Below are 19,102 nucleotides of genomic sequence, written 5' to 3' on the forward strand. Positions count from 1 at the left end.
TCTTTGGTGTTGGTTGTGATCTCTCCTCTTTCATTCATGATTTTGTTGATTTGGGTCATTTCTCTTTTCTTTTTGATAAGTTTGGCCAGGGGTTTATCAATCTTGTTAATTCTTTCAAAGAACCAGCTCCTAGTTTCGTTGATCTGTTCTACTGTTCTTTTGGTTTCTATTTCATTGATTTCTGCTCTGATCTTTATTATTTCTCTTCTCCTGCTGGGTTTAGGCTTTATTTGCTGTTCTTTCTCCAGCTCCTTTAGGTGTAGGGTTAGGTTGTGTACTTGAGACCTTTCCTGTTTCTTGAGAAAGGCTTGTATTGCTATATACTTTCCTCTTAGGACTGCCTTTGCTGCATCCCAAAGATTTTGAATAGTTGTGTTTTCATTATCATTGGTTTCCATGAATTTTTTTAATTCTTCTTTAATTTCCTGGTTGACCCATTCATTCTTTAGTAGGATGCTCTTTAGCCTCCATGTATTTGAGTTCTTTCCGACTTTCCTCTTGTGATTAAGTTCTAGTTTCAAAGCATTGTGGTCTGAAAATAGGCAGGGAATGATCCCAATCTTTTGGTACTGGTTGAGACCTGATTTGTGACCTAGTATGTGATCTATTCTGGAGAATGTTCCATGGGCACTAGAGAAGAATGTGTATTCCGTTGCTTTGGGATGGAATGTTCTGAATATGTCTGGGAAGTCCATTTGGTCCAGTGTGTGTCATTTAAAGTCTTTATTTCCTTGTTGATCTTTTGCTTAGATGATCTGTCCATTTCAGTGAGGCAGGTGTTAAAGTCCCCCACAATTATTGTTTTGTTGTCAATGTGTTTCCTTGCTTTTGTTATTAATTGCCTTATATAATTGGCCACTCCCATGTTAGGGGTATAGGTATTTACAATTGTTAGATCTTCTTGTTGGATAGACCCTTTAAGTAGGATATAGTGTCCTTCTTCATCTCTTAATACAGTCTTTTGTTTAAAATCTAATTTGTCTGACATAAGGATTGCCACCCCAGCTTTCTTTTGATGTCCATTAGTATAGTAAATGGTTTTCCACCCCCTCACTTTCAATCTAGAGGTGTCTTTGGATCTAAAATGAGTCTCTTGCAGACAGCATATCGATGGGTCTTGTTTTTTAATCCAATCTGATAGCCTGTGTCTTTCGATTGGGGCATTTAGCCCATTTACATTCAGGGTAACTATTGAAAGATATGAATTTAGTGCCATTGTATTGCCTGTAAGGTGACTGTTACTGTATATTGTCTGTGTTCCTTTCTGGTCTATGTTGTTTTTAGGCTCTCTCTTTGCTTAGAGGACCCCGTTCAATATTTCTTGTAGGGTTGGTTTCGTGTTTGCAAATTCCTTTAGTTTTTGTTTGTCCTAGAAGCTTTTTATCTCTCCTTGTATTTTCAATGACAGCTTAGCTGGATATAGTATTCTTGACTGCATATTTTTCTCATTTAGTGCTCTGAATATATCCTGCCATTCCTTTCTGGCCTGCCAGGTCTCTGTGGATAGGTCTGTTGCCAGTCTAATGTTTCTACCATAATAGGTTACATATCTCTTGTCCCGAGCTGCTTTCAGGATTTTCTCTTTTTCTCTGAGACTTGTAAGTTTTACTATTAGATGTCAGGGTGTTGACCTATTTTTATTGATTTTGAGAGGGGTTCTCTGTGCCTCCTGGATTTTGTTGCCTGTTTCCTTCCCCAAATTAGGGAAGTTCTCTGCTATAATTTGCTCCATTATACCTTCTGCCCCTCTCTTTCTTCTTCTTCTGGTATCCCAATTATTTTAATGTTGTTTCGTCTTATGGTATCGTTTATCTCTCGAATTCTGCCCTCATGATCCAGTAGTTGTTTATCTCTCTTTTTCTCAGCTTCTTTATTTTCCATCATTTGGTCTTCTATATCACTTAATCTCTCTTCTGCCTCATTTATCCTAGCAGTTAGCGCCCCATATTTGATTGCACCTCATTAATAGCCTTTTTGATTTGTACTTGGTTAGATTTTAGTTCTTTTACTTCTCCAGAAAGGGTTTCTCTAATAACTTCCATGCTTTTTTCAAGCCCAGCTAGTATCTTTAAAGTGATGATTCTGAACTCTAGATCCGACATCGTACTAATGTCCGTATTGAGTAGGTCCCTGGCAGTCAGTACTACCTCTTGTTCTTTTTGTTGAGGTGATTTTTTCCATCTTGTCATTTTGTCCAGAGGAGAATAGATTAATGAGAGAACAAAATGCTAACAGGGTAACTACGTTCCCAGAAAATATACTCTAAACAAATCAGGAAAGACCTGAAGCAGTGGGAAAAGAAAGGGAAAGAGAGAAAAAAGAAAAAGAAAAAAAAAAAAAGAAAAGAAAAAGAAAAAGATAAAGATAAAAACAAACAAAAACAGAACGAAACAAAAAAAAAAACAGAATGTGATCAAATATGATCAGGCTGGTATATAGATCAGTGCCACACACTAGATTTTGGGTGTATTTTGGTCTGTTAGAAGAAAGTGAATCTGGCAGCTTCTTAAATTTATTCCTAAGCATCTCTTTTTGGTTTAATTGTAAATGGAATTATTTTCCTGATTTTCTTTTTAGATTGCTCCTTGCTGCCGTGTAGAAGTACCACTGATTTTTGGTGTTGATCTTGTGTCTTGCAACTTTGTTGAACTTGTTTATAAACTCCAATAATTTTTAATTCCTTAGGATTTTCTATATTCAAGATCATGTGATCTGTGAATATAAATTTACTTCTTCATTTCCAATTTTGATGCCATTTATTTTTTGTTCTTTGCTAATTGCTCTGACCAGAGCTATCAGTGAAAGTGGACAGCCTTATTCTTCTTCCTTGTATTAGGGGAAAAAAGCTTTCAGTTCTTCACTGTTTAGTAAGATCGTAGCTGTGGGTTTTTCCATAAATGTCCATTATCATATTGAGGAAATTCCCATCTCTTCCTAATTTGTTGAGCATTTTTATCATGGACAGTGTTAGATTTTCAAATGTTTATTCTGCAATAAATGTTTATTGACAAATGTTTAGTTCGATTGAGATGATCATGGGATTTTTGTTTTTTTTTTCTTCACTCTATAAATGTGTTGTATTACACTGATTTTCATGTTAAACCTCCTTTGCATTCCTAGGATTAAAAAAAAACACATGTTCATGGTGCATTATCTTTTTTTAAAAAAGGTTTTCTTTATTTATTTGAGAGAGAGAGAATGAGAAAGAGCATGAGTGGGGTGGGGGGTGGGGGGGAGGAGGCGGTGTTGTAGAGGGAGAGGGAGGAGCAGGAGTAGACTCCCCACTGAGCAGGAACCCCCCCCCACCCCCACCGGCAACCATGACCTGAGCCAAAGGCAGCTGCTTAACTAACTGAGCCACCCAGGCGCCCCTATGGTGTATTATCTTTTAATGTGCTGCTGAATTTGGTTTCCTAATACTTTATTGAGGATTTTTGCATCCAAACTCATGAGTGATATTGGTCCATGGTTTTATTTTGCTGTATTTTTGTCTGGCTTACTATCAGGGTAATGCTGAACTCAGAATGACTTTGGAAGTATTTACTCCTCTTCTGTTTTTTGGATCAGAGAAGGATTGGTATTAATTCTTCTTCATTTGGTGAAATTCACCAATGAAGGTAGATGATCCTGGACATTTTTTTTTTTTTTTTTTTTTGTCATGAAGACAGAAGCAGAAGGTTGGAGTGTATATTTTGATTATGGAGGTAAAGGCTATGGGCCAAGGAATGTATCAGACATTAGGGCCTGGGAAAGCCAAGGAAATGAATTCATCCCTGTGGTTAGGCTCCAGAAGTAATGTAGTCCTGCTGATCAATTTTAGACTTCTGATTTCCAGAATTAAAAGAGAATAAAGTTGTGTTGTTTTACGCCACTAAATCTGTGGTAGATTGTTACAGCATCAATAGAAAACTGATAAAGCAGATATTCTACTATACTTCAAAATAAGTAGACTCATCCTACGCCTCAGCTAGTAACTTCTAGTGTGTTTTCATTGGGAGTTTGTTACTAATTACACCCTATCATCTATGAGCTATGAAATTACTTCCCTCCTTCAGTGTCTTTTTAAGTCTCTTTTAAGTGTTTATATCCCCATTAACAGGATATAAATACCATATCTTGTTCTCTGAGAGGCTGTTTCTATAGCAAGTTATTTAAGGAGTATTGATTATGATGTCAAACACCCTGAGCTTTAATCTGAGCCTCAGCACTTGTTTTCTGACTTTGGCAAGTTTACTTAACCTCTTCATGCCTCAGTTTTATAACTAACCAAATGAGAATAGAAATAGTACTTGCTATAAAGGATTGTTCTTAGGATTATATGAGATAAATATATAGATATTGACACATAGAATCTATTTAAGGAATGCTGTCTTATTTTCTGTATCTATGAAGACAAAATTGAAATTATTTTAAATTCTTTGTTTTTTAAGATTTTATTTATTTGAGAGAGAGAAAGAGCACGAGCGGGGGAGGGACAGAAGGTGAGGGAGAAGCAGACTCCCCGCCAGGTAGGGAGCCCAATGCTGGCCAATCCAGGGCCTACTCCCAGGACCCTGAGATCATGACCTGAGCTGAAGACAGACGCTCAACCGACTGAGCCACCCAGGTGCCCCTAAATTCGTTCATTTTATTTTTGCCATAGGAAATTTAGTTTATAAACAGGAAACACTTCAGTAGAGTGTAAAGAATATGAAAGTAAGGAGTTTTGTCTGATTTGTTCACTAATATATCCTTAGTGATATAAGCAGTTCCTGGAATGTAGTCAGTACTTCACAGATGTATGCCAAATTAATATTGCATTCATATACATGCCATATTCCCCACAACATATACTTGTGCATTGCTGAGCTTTTATAATTCTATCCCCTGTGAAAATGAATAAAGGAAACCTCATTTAAAATGGAGTCGGGAAGCCCTGAAGAGGGCGCGCTCACACACGTTCCACTCCTCGCCGTCTGCCTCACCAGCTGGGAAGAAGGTTCTTATCTTGAAGGCAAGACATTTCTCACATAGGAATTTTATCTCCGGCTTTTAAGAAAAAGAAAAAAGTGGGGCACCTGGGTGGCTCAGTTGGTTAAGCGACTGCCTTCGGCTTAGGTCATGATCCTGGAGTCCCAGGATCAAGTCCCGCATCGGGCTCCCTGCTCAGCAGGGAGACTGCTTCTCCCTCTGACCCTCGCCCCTCTCATGCTCTCTCTCTATCTCATTCTCTCTCAAATAAATAAATAAAATCTCAAAAAAAAGAAAAAGAAAAAAGTTCTCTCCCTGCCCTAGCAACAGTGTACCGTTCGCAGCCAATAAGAAACCTCTCCAACTCACTAATTTCATAAAACATTTTATGAAAGTATTTTGTATTGCATTTTATATTTCATAAAATCTCCTACTTACACCATGAGCCAGGTGCTCAAAGCAGAGCTTCTCCTCCCCAGTCTGGTAAGTTTAGTGATTTACTCGCACTCCTACCTTCAGCCTACGCCAGGACCAGTGCTGGGTGCAAGAGATAAAATAACAAAATAACAGGGAAAGTCTCCATTAGAACCTGCTACCTACGTTCCCTTTAGAGCTTAAGATATATACTTAGAAGATTTATTGAGGCTCATCTAATAATCTATCGAGATGATTGTTTAGTGTAACCTACAATAATCAAAATAATTGTGATGAGAACACCTGCTGAATTGTTCTTACAGGGGATGACTCCAGGAAAAAATAAGACAAAATATTAACATGTTTCCCTAACTCTAAAAATAGTGAAAATATATTTAACTGAATTTTGTGGTCTATTCAAGTAAACAGAAGTACTTGAAAGCTTTTATCCATTGTCCCTTTTTTGCATATTATTTCTATATTACCTTGTCTTTCTTTTACTTTGTTTAAATTTTTAATTTCCTCATATTCCTTTGGATAACTATGACTATATATATGCCTTTACTTATATAGGTATATGTGTTTATGTATGTATATAATATCTATATATATTTTATGTATATGTGTGGGTATCTTTATGTTTGTACACATATACACATTTTATATATTTTTGTATATCTATATGACCTAATTATATCTGTCTATCTATGATAGAATAATCATTAATGTCCTGCCTGGATTTTACTTGTCTTAATTTTGCTATTTGCTGGTAAATATAGGATGATAAAATTTTAGGTAACATTTGAAACCAAAAGTAATTAGATACATTTATTTTGTTGTAAAATGCATGGTACTCTACCAAAGTATATGTATTTGACTTTATCTGTTTACTTTTTAAATGTTTTTCAGGTCATTTTAATATAGAGAAATTCAAAAGAAAAGATAAACTGTTAAAACCATACAATTACAATGTAAAAAGCATATTCAAACTTTTTAAAATAGTAATACTATAAGACAGGAAATTCATGAGTTTGCAGGAGATGAAAAATATTAAAATGAATAATGGCAATTTTTTAATATTGTGGTAGTAATTTAGGAATAAACAGACTAATTATAATCTTGGTCACAAAGATACGTTTTATCATTGTAATATAATTGGACAAGCATAATCTGTGGTTTTTAGTAGTTTTTAAATGTCCGTTAAAGTCCAACACATAAGCAGAAATGTATAAGCATTGAATACTTCTTATGAAAATAAATCATTAGAAACACTTGATCAAGTGAACCAAAGAAATCTGACATTCAAGTGTTCCCTTTACAATGAGCTTATTCTTTAAAAATAAGGACACATTTTTAACGATGGCTCACAGATGAATAAATTTGCCCAAATCCTAATCTTGAGAGAACCATGATGATAAAATATGTATTAAACATTATTTTTGCTTTCTTAAATCCTATATTAATCACGTTGTCTAAAATTAGAAAAGGAACAAATATTATTGTTAAGAAGTTTAAACATGCATAAAATTTGTTTTTATTCCTTTAAATTAGACAAGATTAAGTGTCATGTTTATTTAAACATTGAATAAGCTGAATTAATTACAGAGTGTGTGCTAAAAGCTTCAGGCTGCTTTTCAAGTCAAGAATGATTTTGCCTATTTGTAGGATGACATTTGGCTTTTACTTTTCTTAAACAATCACTAAGCCAAGTTTAAAAGGTGAATGAACTAACGAAGTGCAGATAGTACAAAATATTACAAAGTCAACACATCAATTCTTCTAATATAGACCTCATTTATCTGAAAAAGAATTAAGGGAATTGGAAACATTAGTATTAAAAAGGTCTAAACTAATAATAGAATACAGATATTCAGAGTTGACAGCATCTTGTTAAAAGAAAGAGAATCATTCAAAATAGAAAGCATTGTTATAGCTATGTAGGATATTGGAATCTGTAAGAAAACTCATGAAATATGCCCACACTGATTAAAAAAACATTTAAACATTTTCATTTTATTTTCTTCAGAGGGTAGGAAGTTGGTGGAATACTGACTCTCCCCAGCCACTTGGGGACATGTCATGCAGTCATTAAGTAAATGCCTCAAAGAATGTACCCAGCCCTCTGTAGTAATGGACAAAAGATCCAGAATATTTTTAATATTATATTTTAATATTTATTATATTTAATATTAATATTTTAAATAATATTTTTAAATAGTCTTAGAGTGAAAATTATATTACCTAATCATTATATTTAAACTTGTTTCTTGTTTGATTTATCTTGAAAAATAAGTAAAAACCAGTACTACCTTTTTTTTTATTTTATTTATTTATTTTATTCTCCCTTTTACCTCATTCTACCTCCAATTTGGTGACACCATTTCTTTAATCATTTTCCAAAGATTATTGTCTCCAAAATTGTTCATTTGGAAGTCATATTATGAGACTATTTTGTGAGTTATAATATTTTGAGTTTTATCTGTGGTGTTCGGAGTTTGTTTTTCTTTTAAGATTATTTATTTGAGAGAGAGAGTGTGTGTGCATGCGGGGGTGGGGGGAGGAGGGTGCAGAGGAAGAGGGAGAGAAAGAATTTCAAGCAGACTCCCAGCTGAGCATGGGTCCCGAAGCAGGCCTCGCCAAGATTAAGAGGGGGACACTTAACCAGCTGAGCCACCCAGGCGCCCCTGCGGTGTTCAGAGTTTTGATACTCTTTCATTTTCTTGCCAGGAACAAGTGTTACCCTTAATTTGCCCTGGGTCTTATCAGCAAGTCCGATCAGCAAGGAAGAATATCAGACCCAGCACGTTCTCAAGGTAAGCTGTTGATTTAAAGGATTTTTTAAAAAGATTTTTTATTTATTTATTTGAGAAAGAGGAAGTGAGAGAGAGCAGGAGCAGGGAGAGAGAGGGAGAAGGAGAAGCAGGCTCCCCACTGAACAGGGAGCCTTGATCCCAGGACGCTGGGATGATGACCTGAGCCAAAGGCAGCCATTTAACCAACTGAGCCACCCAAGCGCCCCGGTCTAAAGGCTTATCACATCCACTTATACTCTAGAATTTTTTTTTTTTTGAAGATTTTATCCATCCATTTGAGAGAGAGAGACACAGTGAGAGAGGGAACACAAGCAGGGGGAGTGGGAGAGGGAGAAGCAGGCTTCCCGCCAAGCAGGAAGACTGATGGGGGGCTCGATCCCAGGACCCTGGGATCATGACCCGAGCCGAAGGCAGACGCCCAACGACTGAGCCACCCAGGCGCCCCTCTAGAATTTTGATTATTGAAAAACCTATCCAAACTCTTGATAGATTGACATAAACATGATTGAGCATAGAAATATGGTAAGACATAGTGTGTTTTCCTGGTGCTTTTTCGTACTTGAAGTCAAAAGTTTACTATAGGATATTAATAAAGTAGAAGAAAATCTTATAACCAGTTCTTGTCAGTGATTCTTAATGTTTGTATAAAAAAATATTTTAGGAATGCTCTGCCATGTCTTTGGCAAAGACTGAACTATTATATTTATAAATTAATCCATGTGTGTCTTAAATAATGTGAGGTCAGAATATTTGTTTCCAACTGTGCGTTAACTCTCCTAAAGAGAGTAACATTTCTAATAACTCTTTTCTCATCAAATTTTTTTTTTTGCTAATCTTAAGGAAATGGTAATCCTATTCTAATACATGAACAAAGTTGATTTAAAAAAATCATTAGGAAATATTTAAAAAATTAAATTGATATCATTCACTGGGCAATGAAGGAAACAGAGTTGATAAAGCACCGTGGCTTAAATGTTAATATCAGCTCCAGTGTCTCATGCTTTCTTTGGTTAGCATGAATATAAAAATTCTTCAAGCAAGTAAAATTCTTCTTCTGAAAAAAAAAAAAAAATTCTTCTTCTGAGTAAATTCAATGACTGCTTCACTGCATAAACTCTGTAACATTCCTAAGTGTCTTTTCTTTTCTCTTCTCTCTCTTTTTTTTTTTTTTTTTTTTTGTCTATCTATCCATCTTAATTGTAATCTGAGGGGATGTTACATAACTGAGAATTTTTGTTTAATGGTATGTAATTTGGATAAGGGTGTTGTTTTCTTTTGTTTCACAGTTGGGAGGATTTTCATTAATGAAGTAGTTTGGATTCTCATTTTCTGTTTTCTTTTTATAGTAGTGGTTTATGGGTGTTCTCTTCTATTTTCTCCTCATTTTGCAATGTGTTATTTTTATGGATCAGCAATAACATTTAAATGCAGACAAGGTGAGGGTTACCAAGTTTCATCTCTATTCTTATATCACCCCTCATTGTATAACCACTGAAACCATTATTATAGAATGTTTTATGAAATACCCAAAATCTTTTTCATATAAATGATTTCTTTTATTGGTGGGAAGGCATCACTTTATGAACCATAATAAACAAATAGTACTGTATACAAAATAAAATGTTCTATATACTGCTAAAATGTATACCTGGAAAATAAAGAATAGAGTTCCATTTTATACATCTTAAAGGGTAATAATTACAGTAATACATAACTAAATGAAAACCCTAAACACATACTTTATCATTATTATATGAACAAACCTATTTGTATCTTATATTTATATAAATAATTCAATGAATAATATAAAGTACAAACTTCCTTAGTTTTTTTCCCAAATAACATTAGAATCTCAAGTCTGTCCTAGTATTGTACCTGTATAATATGTGTCTAATAGCTTACATAGAAGAGAAAGAATCTGAGTCAGCATCAACTTACTCATTAATGTCTCAGCATTTATTTTTAACATACTGTATTCCAGATGTGGTGTTGGCAATACATGACTAAATCATAAAGCTTGCTAAATGAGTTAATATTTCTCTTCTACAAAGTATGAAATGTTTCTAGATTCATTCAAAAATTTAAATATAATCACTATTTCTAAAAAGATACTTAAAGTATATTATACCAATATAGAAAAGAACACAGAGTAAAGAAAATATGGGCTATACTAAGCAGCTTGAAAGAACTTTAGTCACATTTTTAGGAGGTCAAGTCAAGGCTATCCATGACTTACTGGAAACTCTCTTATCGATTTCTTCATTAATGACAGGGTACTATTGAGCTTCTAATGTTCATCCATTTTTTTTTTTTTTAGCCATCCATGCATTTATTTAGGAAAACATATTATGTGACAAGCAAATGACTAGAAGCTGATAATAAACAGGCATAACTCTCTCACTCTTTATCTCTCTTTCTCTGTCTAATTGGCAATCTAATAATAATATCATAGGGTGGTAAGAGTTATAAAATGTAGATGCATAGGGCAATGTACTGATAAGGCCTGGCATGTTTTATTCAGATGGAGGTTTGACTAAGCCAAGTCATGGACTATATCACGACTGAAAAACAGAAACTAAACCAAGCAGATGGAGAGCTGACAGAAAAAGTATGACATTCCAAAGATAGGGAAGAAGTTCACAAGATGGAAGTGAAAAAGAACATGGCAGATTCAGGGAACTACAATTATTTTTGCATGCTTTAAGGTTAGGGCATATGTGAATGAGCAGATCATAATACTTCTTCAAGGATACTTAGCTGTGCTTACTTCAAGGATTGCTACCAGTACTTCGTACTTACCTTTCCTAGATGATTTTACTTCAGGAAACTCCTTGCCATCCCCTGAAACTACATCTTGTTTTGAGCCATGCTGTTCCAGTGCCCCAAATTTTCACTTTGTCATTCAGGATATCTTTTTTGTTTATGAGTTTATTCCTCCTAAATGACAGAATGTGGAGAGATCTTAGAAAATGATGACCTTAATTGGTCACAGATAGTTTTGTTAAATCATAATTTCTAAAACATTAAATCCCTTCTTGAAATGTCTATGTGTATCTGAAGATAATGATTCATTTATCCTTTCAGGCCAAAATCAGAAAGGTCAACTTTTTTAAAAGACACAAGAAAAATCATAGTGCTCAATTATATGCAAACAATGAATCATGGAACACTACATCAAAAACTAATGATGTACTGTATGGTGATTAACATAACATAAAAAAAAAAAGAAAAAACCAAAATACTCAGTTATGGTGTGTTCAATATTACCTCCATACACCAACTTTCTTTTCTCTCTCTCTCTCTTTTTAAAAATTATTTAACTCCTTTATATGAATATTAAAGACTAAACCATAGGTCAGTCAAAATGATAATATACTTACTATTATCATGTCTCATTGAATCCACACAGAAAACCTGTAGATGGATAATAATATTTAATGAATGGAGAAATTGAGGCTCCAAAAGGACAAGTGACTTTGATGATGCCAAGCTATTAAATAACAGAGCCAAGAATCAAACCCAATTCTCTCTGATGACAAAGGCAATTTCATTTCTACTATTATTACATGTTTTTTACTACTTTTCTAAAAACTCTGTTGCAATGTGTGTCTTACAAATAGGAGTTTAGATTTTTTCTTTACTTGACTAAATTATATCATTTATTCTTAACAGAATCTAATTGCTCCTCTTAAAAATCAGATCTAAAATAAGAAAGACATTCTGGAAACTAATTATTGTAAACTCCAGGTAATAAAGTTTCAGAGGCCATGATTCTGATAAATCTAGGTATTAGTTCATAGTTTGAACTTGGTGAGTTAGAGAGGAGATTTTTTTTCCCCTGTAATCACTTACTTCAACTATGCTCTGCTGAACATTCGATTCCCTTTCTTTAATAGTCTACCAGACATGTTCTTCCTGTCTCTCCATCCATTCTCCACCTTTGCCCTACTGATCTCTTTCAAGAAATTGACTTGTATAGACTAAATAGTGATATCTCTTGACCTCTGGCTTCCAGTTTGGCTAGATATTGGGAAACTAAGTAGGAGAGCAGAGGTAGGAGAATGAGAATAAGGTCCATGCACTTATTTTCCAGCTCACCCTTGACTGAAGGTCACAGTTGCTCTTAAAGTAGCCTCTCCATAAGATTCTCCTGTGAGTTCTAGTAGCCATGCCCTTCCTCTACCCTTCACATTTGAGTTAGTAACGGTTTTGCCATTATTAATCCAGACTACTCCACTCGCCCAGTGTCTCTCTCTCTCTCTCTTTTTTTTTTACAACCTGTCCATGCTCTTGTTAACTATCTTATTAAATTCTCCAGAAATTATACCAAATGAGTGTGTCATCATTTTTCTCTTAGGACCTGACTGATAAAAATAACTTGGCAGAAGATCCCACAACTTTCTGACTAGTTTTATACATTAAAATAGTCCCTGTTATTCACTTTAACTCCAACTCTTTTCTCCTTAAACATGTTAGGTGGAGAAGAGGGTAAAGAAAAAGGACAGGCATTCTCCATTGGTGTCATAGCTTACTCTTGGGTTGACTGTTTCACCATACCAACTGGCTGCTACAGGCACCGTCTACACACTAGCCCCAGTAGTGCAAAGGTGGAAAGAGATCTACCCCTAACAACCCACATTAACTCAACCAACTGGTCACCCCAAACCCTCTCGTTGCTGTGATTCTCACCCAGCAGGTTTCTTTTCTTCTTCTTTTAAAGATTTAATTAATTTATTTATTTGACAGAAAGAGAGAGAGCACAAGTAGGCAGAGGGGCAGGCAGAGGGAGAGGGAGAAGCAGGCTCCCCGCTGAGCAGAGAGTCCCATGTGGGGCTCAATCCCAGGACCCTGAGATCATGACCTGAGCCAAAGGCAGCCGCTTAATCGACTGAGCCACCCAGGTGCCCCTCATCAGGTTTCTCTAAAATATTTAGTTGAAGCTCTCCCTATCCCTACCCTTTATTTGATTTGCTAGTTATATATGGGGAGAAATACTCAAACCTTATGCTGACGGCTTATGAGCAATGATTGCTTCTCTTGCCTCAGGCTATGATATATGAAGCCTGGAGAAGCAGATATAAACTCACTGGCTGGGAGGACTTTAAAATTCTGAGAAAGGTGTCTTCCCAGATTATTTTCAGTTTTTTCTTTTCTTTCTTGCTTTGATTTTATTTTTATTTTGGGATCTGGGATATTTAAAGTCATTGTGTTTTTACCATGGATCATACATTATTGTTGATGCAATGGAAAAAGTTACCCTTATTGTATAGTTACATTTACAAAAAAAGGAATATACCATTCATTATAGCCTCTCAAGAAGTATTTATTAAACTAAAGACACATGTACTTCTTTCCCATAAAAAGGTACGTAAAAATGATATGTGATAGTCCATTGAGTGTTCAATCAAATGGCTAAGAACAAATTTTTATAACAACATTAGTAGTTCAATATGACAGGTGTATAAGAAACTATTAAACTTTTTAAAAATGCATTTGAAAGTTGTAATAATGAATGGTTTTATAAGTATTAAAAGTTCAAAACAAATATATCTATCACCACAAACTGTAGATCCGAAATCCACTTTGGTGGTCCTCTTCCTACTACACTTAGAATAAAATTCAAACCCTTTAACTGATCTAGCCCCTGCCTGGCTTACCACAGTCCCTCTGCCTCATTTTGCTCCTCTGCTATACTGGTAATTCTTTTAGGTTAATGAAAAAGCCAAGTTCTTCCTTCCTGAGATAATTTGCCATACTTGGAACTCCTTGGTAACATTCTTATTCCCGTTCCTTATGCAGCTGGCCCCTTGTCACTCTTCAGATTTCATCCTAAGTAGTACCTTTTCCCAGTGGTTTTCTATGATCAATGTGTCCAAAAAAAGCTCCCACCACTCACGTAATTCTCTTTCAGAGCATCCCGTTTGCTCCATCCATAATCTGTACCACTGCTTCTAATACTATATTGCCAGATCTTTCAATGTATTAACATTCTCTATTTTACTCACCTTTTATTCCTGTCATGCCTGGTATGTAGAAGATGCTCAAAAAGTGCTTGTTTGATGCATGATGAAATCTAGTTTGAATAAATCTGAATGAATAAATCTAGCTCTTTGCTTTCAAATAAACAATAGAATTGGATTGTGGTAGATGAAGCATTAGTATCCATAAGATACTTATTTATCCATGAAGTTCTAGTGCAATGTTGTTTTAAGCTCTGGCATTTTAATGTTGAGTAAGTTTTATGCAAACACCATCATTGTCTCTAAAATATTTTGTATTTGGTTAGCCTCCAGTGTAGTTATTAATAAAACTATCACAGCTGTTTCATAATGTCTTTATTAATCCCATTAAATTTGAGTTAACTCGGATCTTCAGAAAACAAACACAAATAAAAGAATTCCCAACAGAATATTCAGTTGCAGTGTTAGCAAATACCAAGGAAATCCATCAAGACAGCAGTTTACTCAAAGCTTCATTTATAAAGGTATAATCAACAACATTTCTTAATCCCTTTGTCAGGAAGAATAAATGTTCAATTTGTTTTCTGACCACTTGCTCAAATACCAAACACCTGTACGGCGTAGATATAGCATTAATCTTTCTACCATCCATCTACATCTTTTTTCAGTGTTTTTATCTTGCCGTTATCGTTCTCAGCTTACCTTCTCAAGACTTTTTCTATGACTTACGAGGGGTTTACGTTTCATGTAAGCTATATATATATATATATGTATACACACACACACACACACACACACTGAAACAATACACTGTTGAGATCACATTTTTCATTAAGGATGTGTTCAAGGTCAGTTTACTTATATTGAATATTTACACAGTTACAGGCCATTTGGTTATTCTCCTGTTAGTAAAAGAATGCATTTCAGTATTTGAAAATCTCACTTCACAAATAAAGTTTATGTTAATTTTGACTAGAGATAAAAACAGCAATTGAATAAAGAAAATTATGAGAAACTTAAAGCCTCTGACCTTGAAATGGTCGAGAAAAATAATCAGCTCTAAAAACAAGGAAACAAACAACAAGCTGTAAAAACAATCAGGAAAACAATGGAATATAGTATGTAAACAAAAAGAGAATGCTCTGGAAGTTAATGGTGAAAATAAAAGCATACATTAGTAGGACAGAATGTGTGAGAGAAGGGAAGAAAATAGAGTAAGATTTAGGTAGATGAAAAGATAATACAGAAGGTAAGAGAAAAAGGAAATGAGGCACAAAATGGATCTGGTCGGAACCAAAAGGCAAAATTGGGGAAGGGAAAAAATAGAGAAAGAAGGTAAAAGTATAAAAGAGAAAGTAATATAAAGAAAAGACTAGAGGAACTAAGTAAAGTGTAAAGGGAGACCGAAAACAATGAAGAAAATGTTCACCCAAAGAACAGTTACACATATTCATTAAATATGACCATTATATTTTATATGCTGTAGAATAAATAGCCAAGTCCCTGGTTACTCCTGTGGTACTAGAGCCATAAACACAAATCCTAAAGGAGCCTCACAAGCAGTAAAATTAATGAGACATCTGGTACAGAGAATATGCTTCCAGCTCTAGTCGATTGATGCCATTGTAGGAATGCAACCAGTGTTTCCACTTCTTCTTATCTTTCAAGAGTAAATGGGCTTGTTTGACATTTTATGCCACCTACCCTAAATCTGTTCTTCTCTTTTTCCTTGCAAATAAAGATATTGATTTTGGGGGGACAGCAAGTGCTCAACTCTAGTCATTATTTTCTGGGTCTTTTCATCTAGAGCTAGCCATATGAATCTACGGTGAACAGTGAGAGTAAATCCCCTGTACTGGGTTCTGGGCCTGTGGCAAAGCTTTTGCTTTCCTTAAAAAGATGGCCAGCATAGCTAGCATCTTCTCTTTATCCCCCTTCCTTCCTTAAATAGGAGGGGATATTCAGACCTGCAGCAGCCGTCGCAGGTCCATTAGAGTTGATATTGCCGAGTGACAGAATCAACATCAACAATATCTTAATTCTGGATTTGTGTATGTGTGTGTGTGTGTGTGTGTGTGTGAAAGAGAGAGAAGTGAACACATTCAGGTAAACTACTATTGGTCAATTACTCCATCAATTGAAGCCAACTATATTCTAAATGATACAGTGGAAATCTAGATTGTGGTGTGAATTATTTTAAATGTTACTCATATTTTAATACTATTTTTGACAGACAAAATATGTCAGCAGGGCAGATCCTGACCATAGACCACAAAACTGTGACCTCTACATATTGATTCATTTTGGCAAATGAGCCAAAATTTCCCATTCTAAATGAATGTTTTGCATTCAAAGTAGCTGTTTGTAAAGAACTAAATTTATCCTAAAGTATTCTATTTGTGTATTTTTATCCTTCTTGAATAAAGGATTTATTTTATAGATAAGATTTTTCACATCTGTGTAAGTATAGTCTTCAAGTTTTCCCAGTGCCCTTAGATGTTGTCCATTGTTCCTATTTATTTAACTGCTCTGTGTCCTCTATGAAATTGGGGTTCAGTTCTTATTTCAATCAAAATGTGACTTCCAAAAAGAAAGATTCCCAGATGTTCCCCACCTCCAACTTTAGAGATGCAGAGGGCACAGCACCAAGGGGACAGCAGGGTTATATGGGAAAGAGACAAGATGCAGTCATCGCTAGCAAACCAACAACCAGCATTTTGCTGGCTATCATATAGGAAACTAAAGCTGCTGATAAAACACTATTAAAGTAAACCATTGAGCAAGTGCCAAAGAAAGCACAAAGCATTTCTTTAGCATAAGTAATAAGGACCCAAAGAACAGAAAGTGCCATCACAATAAAGAGGATATGGTGGAATAACAACTTTGGGCACGTTGGGAAGAATCCAAAGAACTTGCATGATAGACAAAAAGAGAGGTAGCCTGGGATAGATGTAATATTGATCGCTAGTTCAAACTGGTCTAGAAAATTTCAAGCTACTTATCAGTAAGAAACTAAAAATTGTCTCTCTAACTATAGGTATGTCATAATGTATATGTCATTTAGTTACGTATATGATAAAATGTATATAGTTATCATTCCTAAGAATTCAGTACTTGTCAATATAATTTTTTTGGGTATCCTGTGTTGAAGAACCTGTGCCCCAAGTATCAAATATAGATGCATAAATTGACAAAACTTACTTCATGTTTAAAATCAAGATTCTGGTACATATGATAAAGAGAGAGAGGCAAGTAGCATTTTTGACAAAATACTGCCTTCACATACATTTATTTCTTTTGGCTGTTTTACTAATAGAGTAATTCTCGGTTATGTGAATTATGTTGATATGTGTATATATATATATATGATTTGATGGTACAGGATATGTATATATGTTTGTGTATATATATACTTTTTGTTGGTAATAAACTTTTTTTCTTTTATTTCTGCACACCATTCTAAAATGGTCTTTTAAACAGCATGTTATCCATTCTGGTTTTTTGTTGTTGTTGTTGTTAGTGTTCCTTATAATTTACAATAAAATTGTAGGATGTTATTTTGTAATTATCCTGAACTACATCTCTATATAATTTTGTAGAACCTATAAATTTGTGGATAGTTTTCCTCAACATAGATAAATTCTTATTTCCTTACTGAATATCAATTGGGTTACACTTTGATGTCAGATAACATAGTGAATTGTTACTCTATAAAATTTATTTTTGTATTTTCTCAAAAATAATGATATATTTGATGGAAAATCTCTTTCCTATGCCTGTTCCAAGCTGATAAATGAGAGACTGTTCCCATGCCTTTGCCCGGTTAATATGTTTTCTTGCTGGTCCACAAAGCAAACGTATAGCTAAAGGTCAGAATACACATTGTCTATTTCCTTATGTTTTGTCCAGCTACAAAAACAAAAAAAATTTAGTATATGTTCTTCACAATTTTACTCTTTCCCATGGAATTTATACATACTCAAAAAATAATCTGGAGGTATATTTTCTCTAGACGTGCCACATAAGCTCTCATATACATCACGATCTAGAGTTAAAATATTTGAAAGAACAATTATGTTTAGCATGCTTATCCTTTATCTATATTTGGTCAGTGCTAAGGCCTCTCTTTTTGACTCTGCTCTGTGATTCTGTGGTTGAATTAGCACTACATTGCCTAATGCCTTCTTCTATGATTCTGACAATTAGAGACACTGGGGTATTAAAATTTATGGGAAGAGAAGAAACTTCCTATCTCTAGTTTAAGCATCATACCACCTGTAGAGCAGAAGTTCCAGTTCTTTTGTCATTGCTAGCAACAGTCATGGTTATGGCTCTCAGAGGTACTAACACCTGCCAACCACATCCTTTTGTTGCTGTTGTATGAAATCTTTGGTCTAAGAACCAATAGTGCTGTGATCTTCTCAGAGATCTGAGCACTAGCTATGTGGTGTGTTCCTCAGATGTCTCATCACATAGCATGATGATTGGTTCCTGGGGTCAATTTCTACAGTATGGTCCCCAACCCTTTCTTTTTTTTTTTTTTTCCAGCCTAGAAGTGATAACTGCTTCTTCCGTTAATAGTATCTGTGTTATAGGGGTGCCTGGTCGTGTAGTCGGTTAAGCATCTGACTTTTGGTTCTGCCCTGGTTGTGATCTCAGGGTTGTGAGATCAAGCCCCGCATTGGGCTCCGCACTCAGTGCAGAGTCTGCTTAAGTTTCTCTCTCCCTCTACCCCACCTCCCTCTCTAAAATAAATAAATACATCTTTAAAAAATAATTAAAAAATAATATCTGTTTATATAAAAATCTCCCATTTTTGTCTTCCAACTTTGCTATATGGTACAACGAATTCCCTCTTTAGAACTTTTTTGTTTAAATTTGTTATATGGGATTTTTTTCAGCTTTATTGACAAAATTGTAAGATATTTAAAGTGTGCAATGTAATGATTTGATATACACATACAT

The 19,102-nt window shown here is 34.8% G+C and overlaps 2 long non-coding RNA genes across 3 annotated transcripts in view; one reads left to right on the forward strand and one right to left on the reverse strand.

Moving 5' to 3' along the window:
• LOC118522981 (uncharacterized) overlaps window positions 1-19,102 on the forward strand; it is a 567,305-nt gene that overhangs the window by 177,082 nt on the left and 371,121 nt on the right. For both annotated transcript variants that reach the window (XR_013446910.1, XR_013446909.1), the window contains exon 2: window positions 8,092-8,177. This is a non-coding gene — a long non-coding RNA (uncharacterized LOC118522981). The remainder of the gene's footprint in view (window positions 1-8,091; window positions 8,178-19,102) is intronic.
• LOC144381561 (uncharacterized) lies at window positions 3,044-11,106 on the reverse strand. The gene is made up of 2 exons (XR_013446913.1): window positions 10,977-11,106; window positions 3,044-3,116 (listed from the first exon to the last, which is right to left on the reverse strand). It is a non-coding gene; the product is annotated as an uncharacterized LOC144381561 (long non-coding RNA).

Source organism: Halichoerus grypus, chromosome 4 (genome assembly GCF_964656455.1).
Source record: "Halichoerus grypus chromosome 4, mHalGry1.hap1.1, whole genome shotgun sequence".
Lineage (NCBI taxonomy): Eukaryota > Metazoa > Chordata > Mammalia > Carnivora > Phocidae > Halichoerus > Halichoerus grypus.